Here is a 17037-nt window from a genome sequence, read left to right as displayed (position 1 = left end):
TCTTTGTGTTTTCATGTTTGGATTAACTATATATATATATATATGTATATGTGTCTGTGTTTGTCTAATAACTCACCTCTCTTAGAAGCACAGAAGTATTTCAGTGGTTGAAATGTCATCGACTAATAAAAGAAAAGTGTGCGTTAGCATGAGTGTGTGTGTGCACGCACATGGAATTTAAGAGACTCTGTGTGTGTGTGTGTGTGTGTGTGTGTGTGTGCATGTGTGTGCAAGCACATGGAATTTAAGAGACTGTGTGTGTGTGTTTGTGCCTACCTAATTCAAAAGATGAGTGCCTACCTAATTCAAAAGATGTGTGTGCTGTGCATGTGTCATACATGTGCATGTGTACAAGCACTGAATTTGAGAGTATTTCTGCATGTGTGTCCGTACACACTGAATCTGAGAGGGGCAGGGAGAAAGAGGAGAGGGAGAGAGAGAGAGAGTGAATGTATGTGAGAGAAACTGAGCAAACGCATGAGTGTATGAGAGAGAGACAGACAGAGACAGAGAGAGACAGACAGACAGAGAGAGTAAGTGAGGAAGTGTTTGAGTGTGCACACTGAATTCCAGAATGACTATTTATTGATATAACACAGATAAACAAGATTGCTTATATGCACCGAAAGCCCATATCAAAGGTCCTCTTAGAGTTAACTACTGCAGTATTGTGTTCTAGGACAACATCCACTTTTAAATGGGGCCAAATATTACCTTCTGGTATTAAAACTGCTTCTGTGGCTCATAATTATTTTCAATAAGCCTACAGGCTTGTACCTTCATCAGAAGTCTTGTACCATGTTTTGTTTTTTTGAAGTTCAAGACTTATCATACACCCTTCGTATCATCATCATCATCGTCATCGTTTAACATCCGCTTTCCATGCTGGCATGGGTTGGACAATTTGACTGAAGACTGGCGAACCAGATGGCTGCACCAGGCTCCAATCTTGATCTGGCTGAGTTTCTACAGCTGGATGCCCTTCCTAACACCAACCACTCCGAGAGTGTAGTGGGTGCTTTTACGTGCCAGTCAGGTGGTACTGGCAACGACCACAAAAAAAATCGTTTTTTTTTTTTATTTTACATGTTACCTGCATCCCGGCACAAGTGCCAGTAAGGTAATGCTAGTGACGATCACGCTCGAATGGTGCTTTTTACATGCCACCGGCACAAACGCCAGTTAGCCGCTCTGGCAACGATCATGCTCCACTAGTGCGGATGCCAGTCATCGAATTTGATTTCGATTTCACTTGCCTCAACAGGTCTTCGCAAGCAGTGTCTTTATATATATGTATGTACTAGCAGTATCGCCCGGCGTTGCTCACGTTTGTAAGGGAAATAACTATAAAGCATTTTTAGAGAGTTATAGCCAAAAAATAGCAAAAAAATGGAAAAAAATGATGGTAACTTTTTTTTTAGTTAAAAAAGGTGGAGTTGCGTCCCCTAGACAGTTTGCGGTTTGTGTTTCTGATTCTCGACCCCATGTCGAATTTATCAATTTTTTTCAGAACTGGGGGAACTTTTCAAAATTTTCGCTGCGTTAGTTTTGAATTATGACATTGGGCTATGTGTGTGTCAAGTTTCATCAGAATCGGTTGAAAGCCGTGGTCAGGGTGAGGGTACAAGCAAACAGACACACAGAAAACGCACAGACAAACTGCCGTTTATATAGAGAGAGATGTCTATGTATGTGTGTCTGTGTTTGTCCCCACCGCTCCACCACTTGACAACGGGTGTTGGTGTGTTCATGTCCCACCCCCTCCGTAACATAGCAGTTCGGCAAAAGTGATCAATAGAATAAGCACCCGGCTTAAAAAAATAAATTACTGGCATCAATACATTCGTCTATAAATTCAAAGCAGTGCCCCAGCATGGCCACAGTCTAATGACTGAAACATGTACAAGATAAGGGGTGAATTACTGCAGGAAGGTGTGATTTCAGGGAGACTCAGCTGCTATTTCTAGACCTCAAGCAACCACACAGAAACACCTTCAGTAACTCATAAAGTTTTAATCACCTGTTTGTGGGATAAAGGTTAAGAATACAAATATCTTACCTTTAGGACAGGTAACACAATCAGGCAGGTGACATGTACAGGTGACTCAGCAATATGACTGATAAAAAAAAAAGCCACATCACCTGACAGAAATAGCAGCCAAACTACTCTCAAATAATATCTTAATGTCTTGAGAAAGGAAAGACACACAAATCAGCAGTCTTAGTTATACTACAGGCAAAAAGATAGTAGTGTTGGGCATGGATGGAATGCCTTTAATCATAGGGCTGCTTGATCAGGGTTGACCTAGGGTTAAACAACAAAGCTAAATGCATATCCATGTTAAATCAGATCCACCAAGTCACATGACACCAGCTGACCAATGGCTGAGAGTATGTATTTCTTATAGAGCTAGAAAGGGAAATTAAATGTGGTACTGAGCCTGCTAGAAATAGCAACCAAATCTCCCTCAAACTACACAGGCATACACATATGTGCGCACATAAACACACAGATACATGCATACACACACACACACACATCATCTATTTAATATTCACTTTTTCATGCTTGTATAGGTCAGACGGAATTCGTTGAAGCAGATCTTTCTAAGACTGGATGCCCTTCCTGCTGCCAACACTTACCTGTGCCAGGTCAGGTATGGAGGCATGCGCCATTGCAACACGTCACTGCTAAGATGTACCCAGTGTAAGCTATGGACACATAAGAGGTGCAGCAATAGCAAAGGAAGGCTAACTGGGAAAGATAGTTTTTGTATGAGGCAGATGCTCAGGAGCAATAAACACTGAAAACAACAACTTCTGCCACATTCTAGGGAGAAAATCTAGAAGTAGTTGATAGCTTCCGTTACATAGGTGATCAAGTCAGTAGCTGGGGTGGGTGCTCTGAAAGTGTAGCTGCTAGAATAATAATAGCCTGGGCAAAGTTTAGTGAGCTCCTAACTCTGCTGGTGACAAAGGGTCTCTCACTCAGAGTAACAGGTAGACTGTATGTGTTTCTTTATTACCCACAAGGGGCTAAACATAGAGGGGACAAACAAGAACAGACAAACGAATTAAGTCGATTACATCGACCCCAGTGCATAACTGGTACTTAATTTATCGACCCCGAAAGGATGAAAGGCAAAGTCGACCTCGGCGGAATTTGAACTCCAAACATAACGGCAGACGAAATACAGCTACGCATTTCGCCCAGTGTGCTAACGGTTCTGCCAGCTCGCCGCCTTGAGGTAAAAGGTAGACTGTATGATGCATGTGTACGAACAGCCATGCTACATAGTAGTGAAACATGGTCTGTGACTGCTGAGGAGATGTGTAAGCTCGCAAGGAATGAGGCCAGTATGCTCCAATGGATGTATAATGTCAGTGTGCATACTCGACAGAGTGTAAGTGCCTTGAGAGAAAAGTTGGACAGAAGAAGCATCAGACGTGGTGTGCAAGAGAGACGACTGCACTTGTATGGTCATGTGGTGAGAATGGATGAGGATAGCTGTGTTAAAAAGTGCCACACCCTAGCAGTTGATGGAAGCTGTGGAAGAGGTAGACTCAGGAAGATGTGACCATTGGCATAGGTCACACCTACCTAACAGTGACATTCTAAAAATAAACAATCGCATAATTAGAATGTTGAAGCTACAAGACAGCATGTGATTAATTCAAAACAATGTCTAAGAATAAGCTTTTAATCTGACAAAGTAAGCTGAATGCTAAATCGTTAATGGACAGCAATATAATTGCTCTTTAGAAAATGGTAAAGTGGGATAATAGAGTAACTGGAAATATATAAAATAATGTGGAACAGAGGTTCTCAAATTGGAGGTAAATTTAACCTCTAGCAGGTAAATTTACTTCACATGGGTCAACTTACTGCTCGTGGGTCAATTGACTGATCCTGGATTTGAGCATGGTTGTGTGGTAAGAAGTCAGCTTCTCAACCACATGATTACAGGTTCAGTCCCATTGCATGGCACCTTAGGAAACTGTCTTCTACTATAGCCCTAAGCCAACCAAAGCCTTGTGAGTGGATTTGGTAGACGGAAACTAAAAGAAGCCCATCATTGTTATTCTGATCTGCATTTCTAGTGAGTAAAATTGACAAAGGTGCAGGACAACAGTGTGGTAAGAAGTTAGTTTCCAAACCACAGAGTTTCAGGGTCAGTCCTACTACATGGCACCTTGGGAGACTGTCTTCTGCAATAACCATGGGCCAACTAAAGCCTTGTGAATGAATATGGTAGGCAGATACTGAAAGGAGGTGGCGAGCTGGCAGAAACATTAGCATGCTTAGCAGTATTTCGTCTGCCGTTACGTTCTGAGTTCAAATTCCGCTGAGGTTGACTTTGCCTTTCATCCATTCGGGGTCGATAAATTAAGTACCAGTTACACATTGGGGTCGATGTAATCGACTTAATCCATTTGTCTGTCCTTGTTTGTCTCCTCTGTGTTTAGCCCCTTGTGGGTAATAAAGAAATAAGAAATGCTCAGCGGTATTTCGTCTGCCATGTTCTGAGTTCAAATTCTGCCGAGGTTGACTTTGCCTTTCATCCTTTCGGGGTTGATTAAATAAGGACCAGTTACGCACTGGGGTCGATATAATTGACTTAATCCGCTTGTCTGTCCTTGTTTGTCCCATCAGTGTATATCCCCTTGTGGGCAATGAAGAAATAAGAAACTGAAAGAAGCCCATCGTGTGTGTGTGTGTGTGTGACTTTGTAGACCACAATTTGACAACTGGTGTTGGCTTGCTTACATCTGTAGCGTACACTTGAGTGAATTTCCTCTCCTCTCTATTATATATACATACAGTATGCTCCGATGGATGTGTAATGTCAGTGTACATACTCGACAGAGCGTTAGCACCTTGAGAGAAATGTTGTACCTAAGAAGCATCAGTTGTGGTGTGCAAGAGAGACGATTGCGCTGGTATGGTCATGTGGCGAGAATGGATGAAGATAGGTGTGTGAGAAAGTGCCAATCCCTAGCAGTTGAGGGAACCCGTGGAAGAGGTAGACCCAGGAAAACCTGGGACGAGGTGGTGAAGCACGACCTTCAAACTTTAGGCCTCACTGAGGAAATGACCAGCGACCGAGACCTTTGGAAATATTCTGTACGTGAGAAGACCAGGCAGGACAAGTGAGCCCAGCCCACTTATGAATGCCTTTCCTCCCTTGGACACAAAGACCTGTTGAGGCAAGCGAAGTCGATATAGAACCTCATCCGACGACAGGCACCCATGCCAACCCCCTTTGCTTGCGAAGACATGTTGGGGCAAGCGAAAGCGAAATCGAATTGAACCAGCCAGGATCCCTGGTCTGGTGGTACGTAAAAAGCACTGTCTGACTCGTGGCCGATGCCAACGCCGCCTCCACTGGCTTCCGTGCCGGTGACACGTAAAATACACCAATCCGACCGTACGACAGGCACCCATGCCAACCCCCTTTGCTTGCGAAGACATGTTGGGGAAATCGAAATCGATTTGAACCAGCCAGGATCCCTGGTCTGGTGGTACGTAAAAAGCACTATCCGACTCGTGGCCGATGCCAGCACCGCCTCGACTGGCTTCCGTGCCGGTGGCACATAAAAGTACACCAATCCGACCGTGGCCGTTGCCAGCCTCGCCTGGCACCTGTGCAGGTGGCACGTAAAAAGCACCCACTACACTCACGGAGTGGTTGGCGTTAGGAAGGGCATCCAGCTGTAGAAACATTGCCAGATAAGACTGGAGCCTGGTGCAGCCTTCTGGCTTCCCAGATCCCCGGTCGAACCGTCCAACCCATGCTAGCATGGAGAACGGACGTTAAACGATGATGATGATGATGATGATATGAACGTGGTAGATAACAGCTAACCTTTGGCCGCATTTTGGACCCCGTTGTGTAAACTACTCTGATTGGTTGGTATTGGCACGATTTGTCTCTTGCTCTTTCGTGCACCAATATGCAACCCAACCAATCACAGCCTTCAAATAAGGTCACGTGCAACAGCTTGTTTTCTACCCAGCTTTGAGCCTACAACTTCTTATAAAAATTCCAGCTTCTCATCGTCTCTTTTAAGGTCTGGCCACTGAACACAGAAGACACCGCCAGTTCCAGCGACAACACAACACCAGCCACGTGGAGACTCATCAACTTAAGCCAGCAGCATTCGGCGACCCCCATCTCCGTCGCCACCATTCATCCTAACATCAACATCTCTCTACATACTCACCCAGGTTTCAATACAGCACTGTTTGTGAATTACTTCACCATGGATCAACAGCGAATATACAACCTGCGAGAACTCCTGGACCAAGTGACCCAGCAGCAGCATTACAGCCACAACTTCACATACGACATGTACCGCAACTGGCTCTGCATCATCGCTGCAACTTCTTGATACAGTACTTCAACTACCGTGTACAATTGACTACAAACTGGTATTCTCATTCTTGTGTCTATGAACATTCTTCTAACTTCGCATTATAGACTCTTTCAATGCTCCGTACTTAACGCACACGCATACATCCAAGCCTATACTCACACACATACACTTTGTTCTCAAGACAGCCTGTCTATTATTCTGTATACATGTCGCGCACAGTCACACATGTTAACCTGTCAGTAAATCTTCTCTTAAACATTCTACCCGGTTGTGTCTCTCTTTTACTCTTTTACTTGTATCAGTCATTTGACTGTGGCCATGCTGGAGCAACCACCTTCAGTCGAGTAAATCGACCCCAGGACTTATTCTCTGTAAGCCTAGTACTTATTCTATCGGTCTCCTTTGCCGAACAGCTAAGTTACAGGGACATAAACACACCAGCATCGGTTGTCAAGCGATGTTGGTGTGACACACACATACATATATATACATACACATATATGGTGTGACACACACATACATATATATACATACATACACATATATGGTGTGACACACACATACATACATACATATATATATATATATATATATACATATATACGACGGGCTTCTTTCAGTTTCTGTCTACCAAATCCACTCACAAGGCTTTGGTCGACCTGAGGCTATAGTAGAAGACACTTGCCCAAGGTTCCACGCAGTGGGACTGAACCAAAAACCATGTGGTTGGTAAGCAAGCTACTTACCACACAGCCACTCCTACGCCTATATGCATTATTCTTTTTATATTTATTGTATCAACCATGTGATGTGCTAAGAAGCCATTCTCGTCACCTCACTTCGCATAAACGTTGCACATCCTTGTAACTCAGCAGTTTTGCAAAACAGATAGAATAAGTACCAGGTCTTAAAGAAAAACAAAACCATAAGTACTGTGGTCAATTTGTTTGATTAAAAATCCTTCAAGGTGGTGCCCCAGCATGGCCAAGGTCTAATGACTGAAACCTGCCTTCTTGTATCTTGTGAGTACACTCTGGTGCCCCATCACCAACATCTTCATCTCCCTCCCAGCTACTCTCATCTACCCTTGCATGAAAATAGGGATCCTATGTACGAGGTGGTATCAAGACATTCCCAGACTAGTTCTGTAGCGTGCCAACAGATGGCAGTACATGGTTGCATGTGCAGTGAGAGCTAGCAGTGACCTTCATGGGGTAGTGTGCTGAGTGACATTGCCGCGTTTATTCCACAAGTTGTGGTCCCTGTTAAGAATACCCCTGATGCATTGGGCGATATGATATGCTTGAGAAGACCTGCTGAGTCAAGTAAAACCAATATCGTAGCTGGGGCCAGTACCCACTGACTGGCTCCCGTGCCAATGGCATGTAAAAAGCACCATCTGAACGTGTTCAATGCCAGGCCCGCCTGACTGGCTCCCGTGCCGGTGGCATGTAAAAAGCACCAACCGATCGTGGCTGAAGCCAGTACCTGCTGACTGGCTCTTGTGCCAGTGGCACATAAAAAGCACCATCCGAACGTGATCGATGCCAGGCCCGCCTGACTGGCTCCTGTGCCGGTGGCACGTAAAAAGCACCCAGTACACTCTTGGAGTGGTTAGCATTAGGAAGGGCATCCAGCTGTAGAAACATCGTCAGGTCAGATTGGTGCAGCCGCTGGCTTTCCTGACCTCAGTCAAACCATCCAACCCATGCCAGCATGGAAAATGGATGTTAAACAATGATGATGATGATGAGATCATCCGTGTGCTGTAGTCTGTGATTTTGTCATGGACGGGAATATGGAGGCAATGTGAAATTTTGCATTAAACTTGGGAAGTCTGCTACAGAGACATTGAGCATGTTTCAGCAAGCTTATGGCGACAGGGCAACGGGTTGTACACAATGTCTCAAGTGGTACAGGCACTTCAAACCCGGAAGAACATACCCGGAAGATGAGGAGTGATCTGGAAGGCTTGCCATGAACATCACCACCGGAAATGTGGTGTTATGCATCAAGGCAGAATCGTTAGCACGCCGGGGTGAAATGCGTAGCCGTATTTCGTCTGCCGTTACGTTCTGAGTTCAAATTCCGCCGAGGTCGACTTTGCCTTTCATCCTTTCGGGGTCAATTAATTAAGTACCAGTTACGCACTGGGGTCGATATAATCGACTTAATCCGTCTGTCTGTCCTTGTTTGTCCTCTATGTTTAGCCCCCTGTGGATAGTAAAGAAATAGGTATTATGCATCAAGAATTCGTCCCCTAGGCCTAGGCAATCAATCAAGAGTTCCACTGTGATGTTTTAAAGTGTTTGAGGGAGGACATTTGGCGAAAGCAATAGGATCTGAGGAGCACGAAGAATTCAATTCTTAACCAGCCTCTCCTCACTCGTGAGTTTCTCACCAAAACCAGCATAGCATCACTTCTGCACCTGCCCTATTCGCCAGATTCAACACCTGTGGACTTCCATCTCATCTCCAAGATGAAAAAGCAGCTCAAAGGTGGCCCTTTTAACACTGTTGTCAAGATCCAGAGCGGATTTTGCAGAAGGTCCTCGACTCGCTTACAGAAAACAACTGCCAGACCAGATTCCAAAAGTGGCAGGAACACTGGGTCTGGTGTACAGCTGTGCAAGATGACTATTTTGAAGGAGATGATGTTAAAACTTTAGTTATTTTCTATTAAACATAACTAGTATCCGAAAAAGGGGACTTTCGGCAAAAAAAAAAATTACAAAAATAAAAAGATTTGGGAGAAAATGGGCGGGGACTGGCGGAAGTCTTTCCACCTATGGCAAGACCTATTTTATCAGAAACTATTTGTTGAACTGCAAGGTTTTACAACATAAAAGTACACGGAGTAAACACAAGCAGATATTATATATATATATATATATATATTTATTATATAGAAGGAGCTTCTACAGGACTAGAACTGTTTCATTCAAGAGAAATCTTCAGGAGCTTCCTGAAGATTTCTCTTGAATGAAACAGTTCTAGTCCTGTAGAAGCTCCTTCTATATAATAAATTAATTTTACTCTGCTATGTATTGAGTACCTTATTTACTGTGGTTAACCCCGAATCAACCCGGGACCTACATATATATATATATATATATATATATATTCAAAGAGCAATAAAGATTCAAGTTAATTTAAAAAAATTTACTTGAATATGGTACCTAACTTAGATGCACCAAAAGAAACTATACTGATTTAACAATACAGTAATGTGGGGTGATTATAAGCGAGAAAGAAGCAACAAGAATGGATAGGTTTTTAGTACGATCGTTTCATACAAGGACAGGTTTTATTAAAAGTTTGCAACTTTTAATAAAACCTGTCCTTGTATGAAACGATCGTACTAAAAACCTATCCATTCTTGTTGCTTCTTTCTCGCGTATATATATATATATATATATATATATATAACGGGAAGGTTTACGAAAATAAACAAAAGACGAAGGCAGGTGGAGTACAAACAAACAAATGTATCAGTATGGTGCTCAGGAATAGAAATAGAACAAGTCTTTTTACATTTCGAGCCTACGCTCTTCGACAGAAAGATACACAGAAAAAAAACAAGGAGAGTAACAAGGACAGAAAAAAACAAGGAGAGTAACAAGGACAGAAAAAAACAAGGAGAGTAACAAGGACAGAAAAAAACAAGGAGAGTAACAAGGACAGAAAAAAACAAGGAGAGTAACAAGGACAGAAAAAAAACAAGGAGAGTAACAAGGACAGAAAAAAATGTGTGTAGGAGCTAACGATCTATCATGGCGTCCTGTGTGTGTGGTAAGTAGCTAGCTTACCAACAACATGGTTCCGGGTTCATTCCCAATGCGTGGCACCTTGAGGGCCAACCAAAGCCTTGTGAGTGGATTTGGTAAAACTAAAGCCCAGTCTCCCAGGCAGAGGCAAAGTATACGCACACCACCCGTTTTAACCCTAATCTTAATCCTGGGTGTCTGTATTCTTTACTTTCGCCATTCCCCCGACCCGCTCCCTATCACCGCTTGTCGACCGGTGTTGGTGTGTTTACGTCCCGTAAGTAAGCGGTTCGGTAAAACAGACCGATATGATAAGTAGAAGGCTTATGAAATAAGTCTTGAGGTCGATTTGTTCGACTAACAAAGCCCTTCGAGGTGGTGCCGCAGCATGGCTGCAGTCAAATGACAAACATGTAAAAGAATATATATGGAGTGGCTGTGTGGTAAGTAGCTTGCTAACCAACCACATGGTTCCGGGTTCAGTCCCACTGCGTGGCACCTTGGGCAAGTGTCTTCTACTATAGCCTCGGGTCAACCAAAGCCTTGTGAGTGGATTTGGTAGACGGAAACTGAAAGAAGCCCATCGTATTTGTGTATGTGTGTGTGTGTGTGTGTCTGTGTTTGTTCCCCCAATATCGCTTGACAACCGATGGTGCTATGTTTACGTCCCCGTAACCTAGCGGTTCGGCAAAAAGAGACCGATAGAATAAGTACTAGGCTTACAAAGAATAAATCCTGGGGTCGATTTGCTCGACTAAAGGCGGTGCTCCAGCATGGCCGCAGTCAAATGATCGAAACAAGTAAAAGAGAGTGTAAATATACATATATATATATATATACACACACACACATCGGTTAAGTGACCCTTTCTACCAAGTTCCATCCTCATAGGGCGTTGGTGGTCAACCCGAGACTAGCAGAATTACAGCTGGTGCCGTGTGCAGTAGACCCCGATCGAACACGGAACTATCTATGCATGAAGTGAACTTCTTGACTACAGAACATTTCGTGTGTCTGTGTGTGAAAAGACTCAGAAATATGAAAATATGTTAGGTTTTTTTTTTTTTAATATGAAATAATATTTTACAGAAAATTCTAAGACAAAAGCAGAGGTGTCACCTCCGGCGACACGAAGAGCATTATGGTCAAACAATAAGACGATAGTATAATGTAAACATATGTTTATAATATTTACATACATGCAAAACGTATATATTTGTATAAAGACAGACATGCGGGTGTCATATGTATGTTAATACACAATTATACACAGAGGGAGAAAAACAGAGAGAGACGTGTGTTGATTGCTTGCTGACACGTATGCGAAAAAAGGAAAGCCCTTAAAAACAGTTAGTGTGTATAGAATGGAGTAATATATAGATATATATACCGTTATATTAATTTTCTTTGCGACTTTGAGGAACAGAAAAAGTATTCTGAACTCCGCGCCATGATAGAAACCTGGAGCCGTTAGTTGACAGAAAGGTGAAAGGAGGGGGAAAACGATCGAGTAAGGAATAGAGAGAGAGGGAGTACAGAGATGAGATAGAGAGAGAGGTAGGGAAGGACAGAGGGGAAAAAGTTAGGGAGAATGAGAAAGAGGGGGATTGGGGGATGGTGGGAGTGATGTCATTGGAGAAAAAATTAAAAGGAAAGTCAGAAGGAAAGAGAGATAAAGAAAGGGATGTGATATGATAAAGGACGATGAAGTAAGAGATAGAGAGAGGAAGGAGGAAGGATAAGGGAAAAGTTAGGGAGAGTGAGAGAGAGGGAGAATTGGGGGATGGCGGGAGAGATACGGCGAAAGATGAAAGAAAAGTATGAGAAGGAAAGAGTAAAAGATAAAGAAAGGGTGGAGAAAGAGAGAGAACGATAATAGAAAAGATAGAGAGAGGGTGTACGGTGAGCAGATGTAGAGGAAGGAGGGAAGGGCAGGAAGGAGAAATTAATGAGAGTGAGAGAGAGGGGGATTAGAGGATGGTGAGAGAAAAAATACTAATGGTGTATAAAGAGAGAAAGGGAGTGTGGACGGAAATGTCAGGAAGAGAAATTCGTGGAGGAGAGAGAAGAGTGAAGTGAGAGGATAGATGTAGAAAATGTGAGAGGGGGAGGGGTGAATGTAAAGGGAAAGGTATGAAGTGACGTAGAGGAGAAAGACAGAAAGATATGAGAGGTGGTAAGTAAGAGAGAGAGAGAGAGAGTGGGTAAGATTGAGTGAAAAGAGAAGATAGTCGAAAGAGATAATGAGGAAGAATAAAATAGGGGAAGAAATACGAAATAAAGTGGCGAGATGATGATAAAGTGGACTTGGAAAGATTAAAGAGATAAAAAATAAGATAGAGGTGAAAAAGGAGAAATTATAAAAAAAACCCAGCAACGGAAGTGAAGTGTGACCAGAAAAATAAAATATCGACAGACGGAGAAAGGTTGGAGTGAAAGAAAGAAGAAATAAGCATTGATATAGGGAAGAGAGGAGGAGAAATTAGTTTGTTTTGTTGTTGTTCGTTTTGAGCTGTTGTTTTTCTTTTCTTTTTTTTTTTAACTGGAAGCTGAACAAAAGAGAGAAATGGAGATGCGATAACAAGTGTCGAATTGTAAAAGGGCGGGTGGAGAAAAATGCTTATGTGGTGTTCAGTAATGGTCCCTTGCGTTTTAAAGTTCAAATTCAACCATGATCGACTTCGTTTATCCTTCCTTCCGGGATCGATAAAATAAGTACCAGTTGAGTACACACACACAGATAGATAGATAGATTAGATAGATAGATAGATAGATAGATAGATAGATAGATAGATAGAGATAGATAGATAGACAGACAGATAGATAGATAGATAGATAGATAGATAGATAGATAGATAGATAGATAGGTAGGTAGGTAGGTAGGTAGGTAGATAGATAGATAGATAGATAGATAGATAGGTAGGTAGGTAGATAGATAGATAGATAGGTAGGTAGATAGATGGATGGATGGATAGATAGATAGATAGATAGATAGATAGATAGATAGATAGATAGATAGATAGATAGAGATAGATAGATAGATAGGTAGGTAGGTAGGTAGATAGGTAGAGAGATAGATAGATAGATAGATAGATAGATAGATAGAGAGATAGATAGATAGATAGATAGATAGATAGATGGAGAGAACATATATTCATACATACATAGCCCTAATCATGCAGACACATAATTAAAGGCATTCCAGCTGTGACCATCCAGTATCTTCCTATATCAACGAACTACGTTCTCAAAAATGCCCTACCCTTTTTAACATAGCAGGTTGTGATTTAAGGGAATTTGGCAGCTGTTTTTAGCAGATTGAGCAATCGATCAGAAGAAAGAGAGACCCTAATGCAGTGCTTTCCGAACCAGGGTTCTGCGAAGTTTCACTAACACGATTGATATTCTCATTCGGTATTCCAACAATACGGGAATCACACAGAGAGATAGGGTGAGATCACTGCCCCGAAAACCTAAAGCCTCGCCCTGACAATTCCTGACGTACGTGGTTCCCCACGCTAAGGTCTACGAAGGGAGGTAACTTATGAAGGACTCAATCGATGAAATGTTAAATGTTAAACTTTGTGTTCCCTATTGTGTCAGTTCAGATTGAGCAGTTTTATAATGGAATATTTCTTTCTACTATAAGTACAACGCCTGAAATTTTTGTTGGGGAGGGCTGGTACTTACTTTATCGACTCCGAAAGGAACGAAAGGCAAAATTCAACCTCAGTGGCATTTGAACTCAGAACTTAAAGACGGATGAAATACTGCTAAGCATTTTGTCCGGCGTGTTAACGATTCTGCTTGCGTGCCGCCTTTTTAATAATCCTTTTGGCTATAGGAACAAAATTTGTAATTTCAGGAGAGGGGAAATAGTCGATTACAACGACCCCAGTATTACACTGGTACTTATTTCATGGACCCTGAAAGGTTTAAAGGCAAAGTCGACTACGGTGGAATTTGAGCCCACAACGCAAAGACGGACGAAATGCCGGTGGGTATTCAATCCGTCGTGCTAAGTATTCTGCCAACTCGCCGCCAAATGTAATAATGGTTTCAAATTTTAGCACAGGACCAGGAAGTTCGGGGAAGAGCAACAATTTGGGGGGGGGGCTTAGTCGATTACATCGAGCCCAGTGCTCAACTGAAACTTATTTTATCGACCCCAAAAGGATAAAAGAGAAAGTCGGCCTCGGCGGAATTTGAACTCAGAACGTAGCGGCAGACGAAATGCCGCTAAGCAATTTGTACGGTCTGCTAGCGATTCTACTTGCTCGCCACCATATAATCTTTTCTACTCTAGGCCCAGGACCAGAAATTTTGGGGAAGGAGGTGGCAGTCGATTACATCGACCCCAGTATGCAACTGGTACTTAATTTATCGACCCCGAAAGGAGGAAAGGCTAAGTCGACCTCGGCGGAATTTGAACTCAGAACGTAGCGGCAGATGAAATACTGCTATGCATTTCGCCTGGCGTGTTAACGTTTCTGCCAACTCGCCGCCTTAATGCAAATGCAATATTTATATAAAGGTTGACAAGGGCGCCAAGCTGGCAGAAACGTTAGCACGCCGGGCGAAATGCTCAGTAGTATTTCGTCTGTCTTTACGTTCTGAGTTCAAATTCCGCCGAGGTCGACTTTGCCTTTCATCCTTTCGAGGTCAATAAATTAAGTAACACTTACACACTGAGGTCAATCTAATCAACTGGTCCCTCCCCCAAAATTTCGGGCCTGTGCCTAGAGTAGGAAAGAATATAAAGATTGATTCGTCCCAAGTCATCATGGACATGCTGACCTTTGAGTTAAAGCGTTCAATAAAACAACACGTGATATTTCTAGGTTATCGATTGACGTAATCACGGTACATTTTGTTGCATCTCTTTACAATCTGATTGCAAATGCGGACAGAGCCTGACTTAAATTAGTATTCTTCTGTATCTGGGGAAAAAGACACTATTTCAGCTAGAAAAAAGGTCGCTACAAAAAAGCTACATTTTATTTAGATACTAGAAACAAAATAATAAAACAAAACATATAGTCGTAATCAGTTACTCTTTTACTCTTTTAATTGTTTCTGTCATTTGACTGTGGCCATGTTGGAGCACCGCCTTTAGTCGAGCAAATCGACCCCAGGACTTGTTCTTTGTAAGCCTAGTACTTATTCTATCGGTCGCTTTTTGCCGAACCGCTAAGTTACGGGGACGTAAACACACCAGCATCGATTGTCAAGCCATGTTGGGAGGACAAACACACACACACACACACACACACACACATATACATATATACGATGGGCTTCTTTCAGTTTCCGTCTACCAAATCCACTCATAAGGCTTTGGTCGGCCCGAGGCTATAGTAGAAGACACTTGCCCAAGGTGCTACGCAGTGGGAATGAACTCAGAACTATGTGGTTGGTAAGCAAGCTACTTACCACACAGCCACTCCTGCGCCTATAAAAAGCGAAAGGTAAAGTCGACCTCGGTGGAATTTGAACTCAGAACGAAAAGACAGACGAAATACCTATTTCTTTATTACCCACAAGGGGCTAAGCACAGAGGGGACAAACAAGGACAGACATAGGTATTAAGTCGATTACATCGACCCCAGTGCGTAACTGGTACTTAATTTATCGACCCCGAAAGGATGAAAGGCAAAGTCGACCTCGGCGGAATTTGAACTCACAACGTAACGCAGACGAAATACCGTTAAGCATTTCGTCCGGTGCACTAACGCTTCCGCCATGACTTGTATACGATTTATGTATATGATGACATCCTGTATTGGTTTCAAAAGTTGGCACAAGGCCAGCAAGCTCGACCCCATTACTCATCTGGACTTGTTTTATCGATCTCGGAAGGATGAAAGGCAAAGTCGACTACGGCGGAATTTGAACTCGAAACGTAAAGACGGACGAAAGACCGCTAAGCATTTTACCCGGCGGCGTTGCTAACGATTCTGCCAGTCGCTGCCTTATGTTGGCACGGCTGTGTGGTAAGAAGCTTGCTCCCCAACCACAGGCTAAACTCATTACTGGAGTAACACGAAATAAAGTGTTTTACTCAAGAACACAGCGGATGGACTGGTCCAAGGATCGAAACCACAATCTTGCAGCCGTGAATACAACACCCTAACGACTAGTGGTACTCAAATCTACGGCGAGCTGGCAGAAACGTTAGCACGCCGGGCGAAATACGTAGCCGTATTTCGTCTGCCGTTACATTCTGAGTTCAAATTCCGCCGAGGTTGACTTTGTCTTTCATCCTTTCGGGGTCGATAAATTAAGTACCAGTTACGCACTGGGGTCGATGTAATCGACTTAATCCGTTTGTCTGTGCTTGTTTGTCACCTCTGTGTTTAGCCCCTTGTGGGTAGTAAAGAAATAGGTATTCATATCTACAGCTGAGTGAACTGGAGCAACGCGAAGTGAATTGTTTTGCTCAAGAACACAACGCATTGCCCGCTTCAGGATTTGAAACCACAATCTTACGATCGTGAATTCAACGCCCCTAACCACTAAGCCAAGCGCCTCCACAATGTTAAATTACGGCTGAGAAAAGACTTATTATACACGTTAATATCCATCCTTAAGATTCTTCACTCCGCCGGTTCCGACGACGAGGGTCCCAGCTGATACGATCAACGGAACAGCTTGCTCGTGAAATTAACGTGCAAATGGCTGAGCATTCCACAGACACGTGTACCCTTAACGTAGTTCTCGGGGATAATCAGCGTGACACAGAGAGTGACAAGGCTGACCCTTTGAAATACAAGTACAACTCATTTTTGCCAGCTGAGTGGACTGGAGCAACGTGAAATGAAAATGCCTTGCTCAAGGACACAACGCGTCGCCGGGAATCGAACTCACAACCTTACGATCATGAGCCGAATGC

At 43.0% G+C, this 17037-nt stretch overlaps 1 protein-coding gene across 4 annotated transcripts in view; it reads right to left on the bottom strand.

Annotated features, from left to right (window-relative positions):
- Nucleotides 1-11851, bottom strand: part of LOC115224380 (transmembrane and coiled-coil domain-containing protein 4) — a 53229-nt gene extending 41378 nt beyond the window's left edge. For all 4 annotated transcript variants that reach the window (XR_005003875.1, XM_036513454.1, XM_029795264.2 and 1 more), the window contains exon 1: nt 11536-11851. The gene's annotated coding sequence lies outside the window, so the exon portion shown is untranslated. The remainder of the gene's footprint in view (nt 1-11535) is intronic.
- Nucleotides 11852-17037: the final 5186 nt, after the last annotated feature.

Source organism: Octopus sinensis, linkage group LG25, assembly GCF_006345805.1.
Source record: "Octopus sinensis linkage group LG25, ASM634580v1, whole genome shotgun sequence".
In the NCBI taxonomy this organism is placed as follows: Eukaryota; Metazoa; Mollusca; class Cephalopoda; order Octopoda; family Octopodidae; genus Octopus; species Octopus sinensis.
Note: the sequence above shows the minus strand (reverse complement) of the source record. Positions and strands in the feature narration are given on the sequence as shown.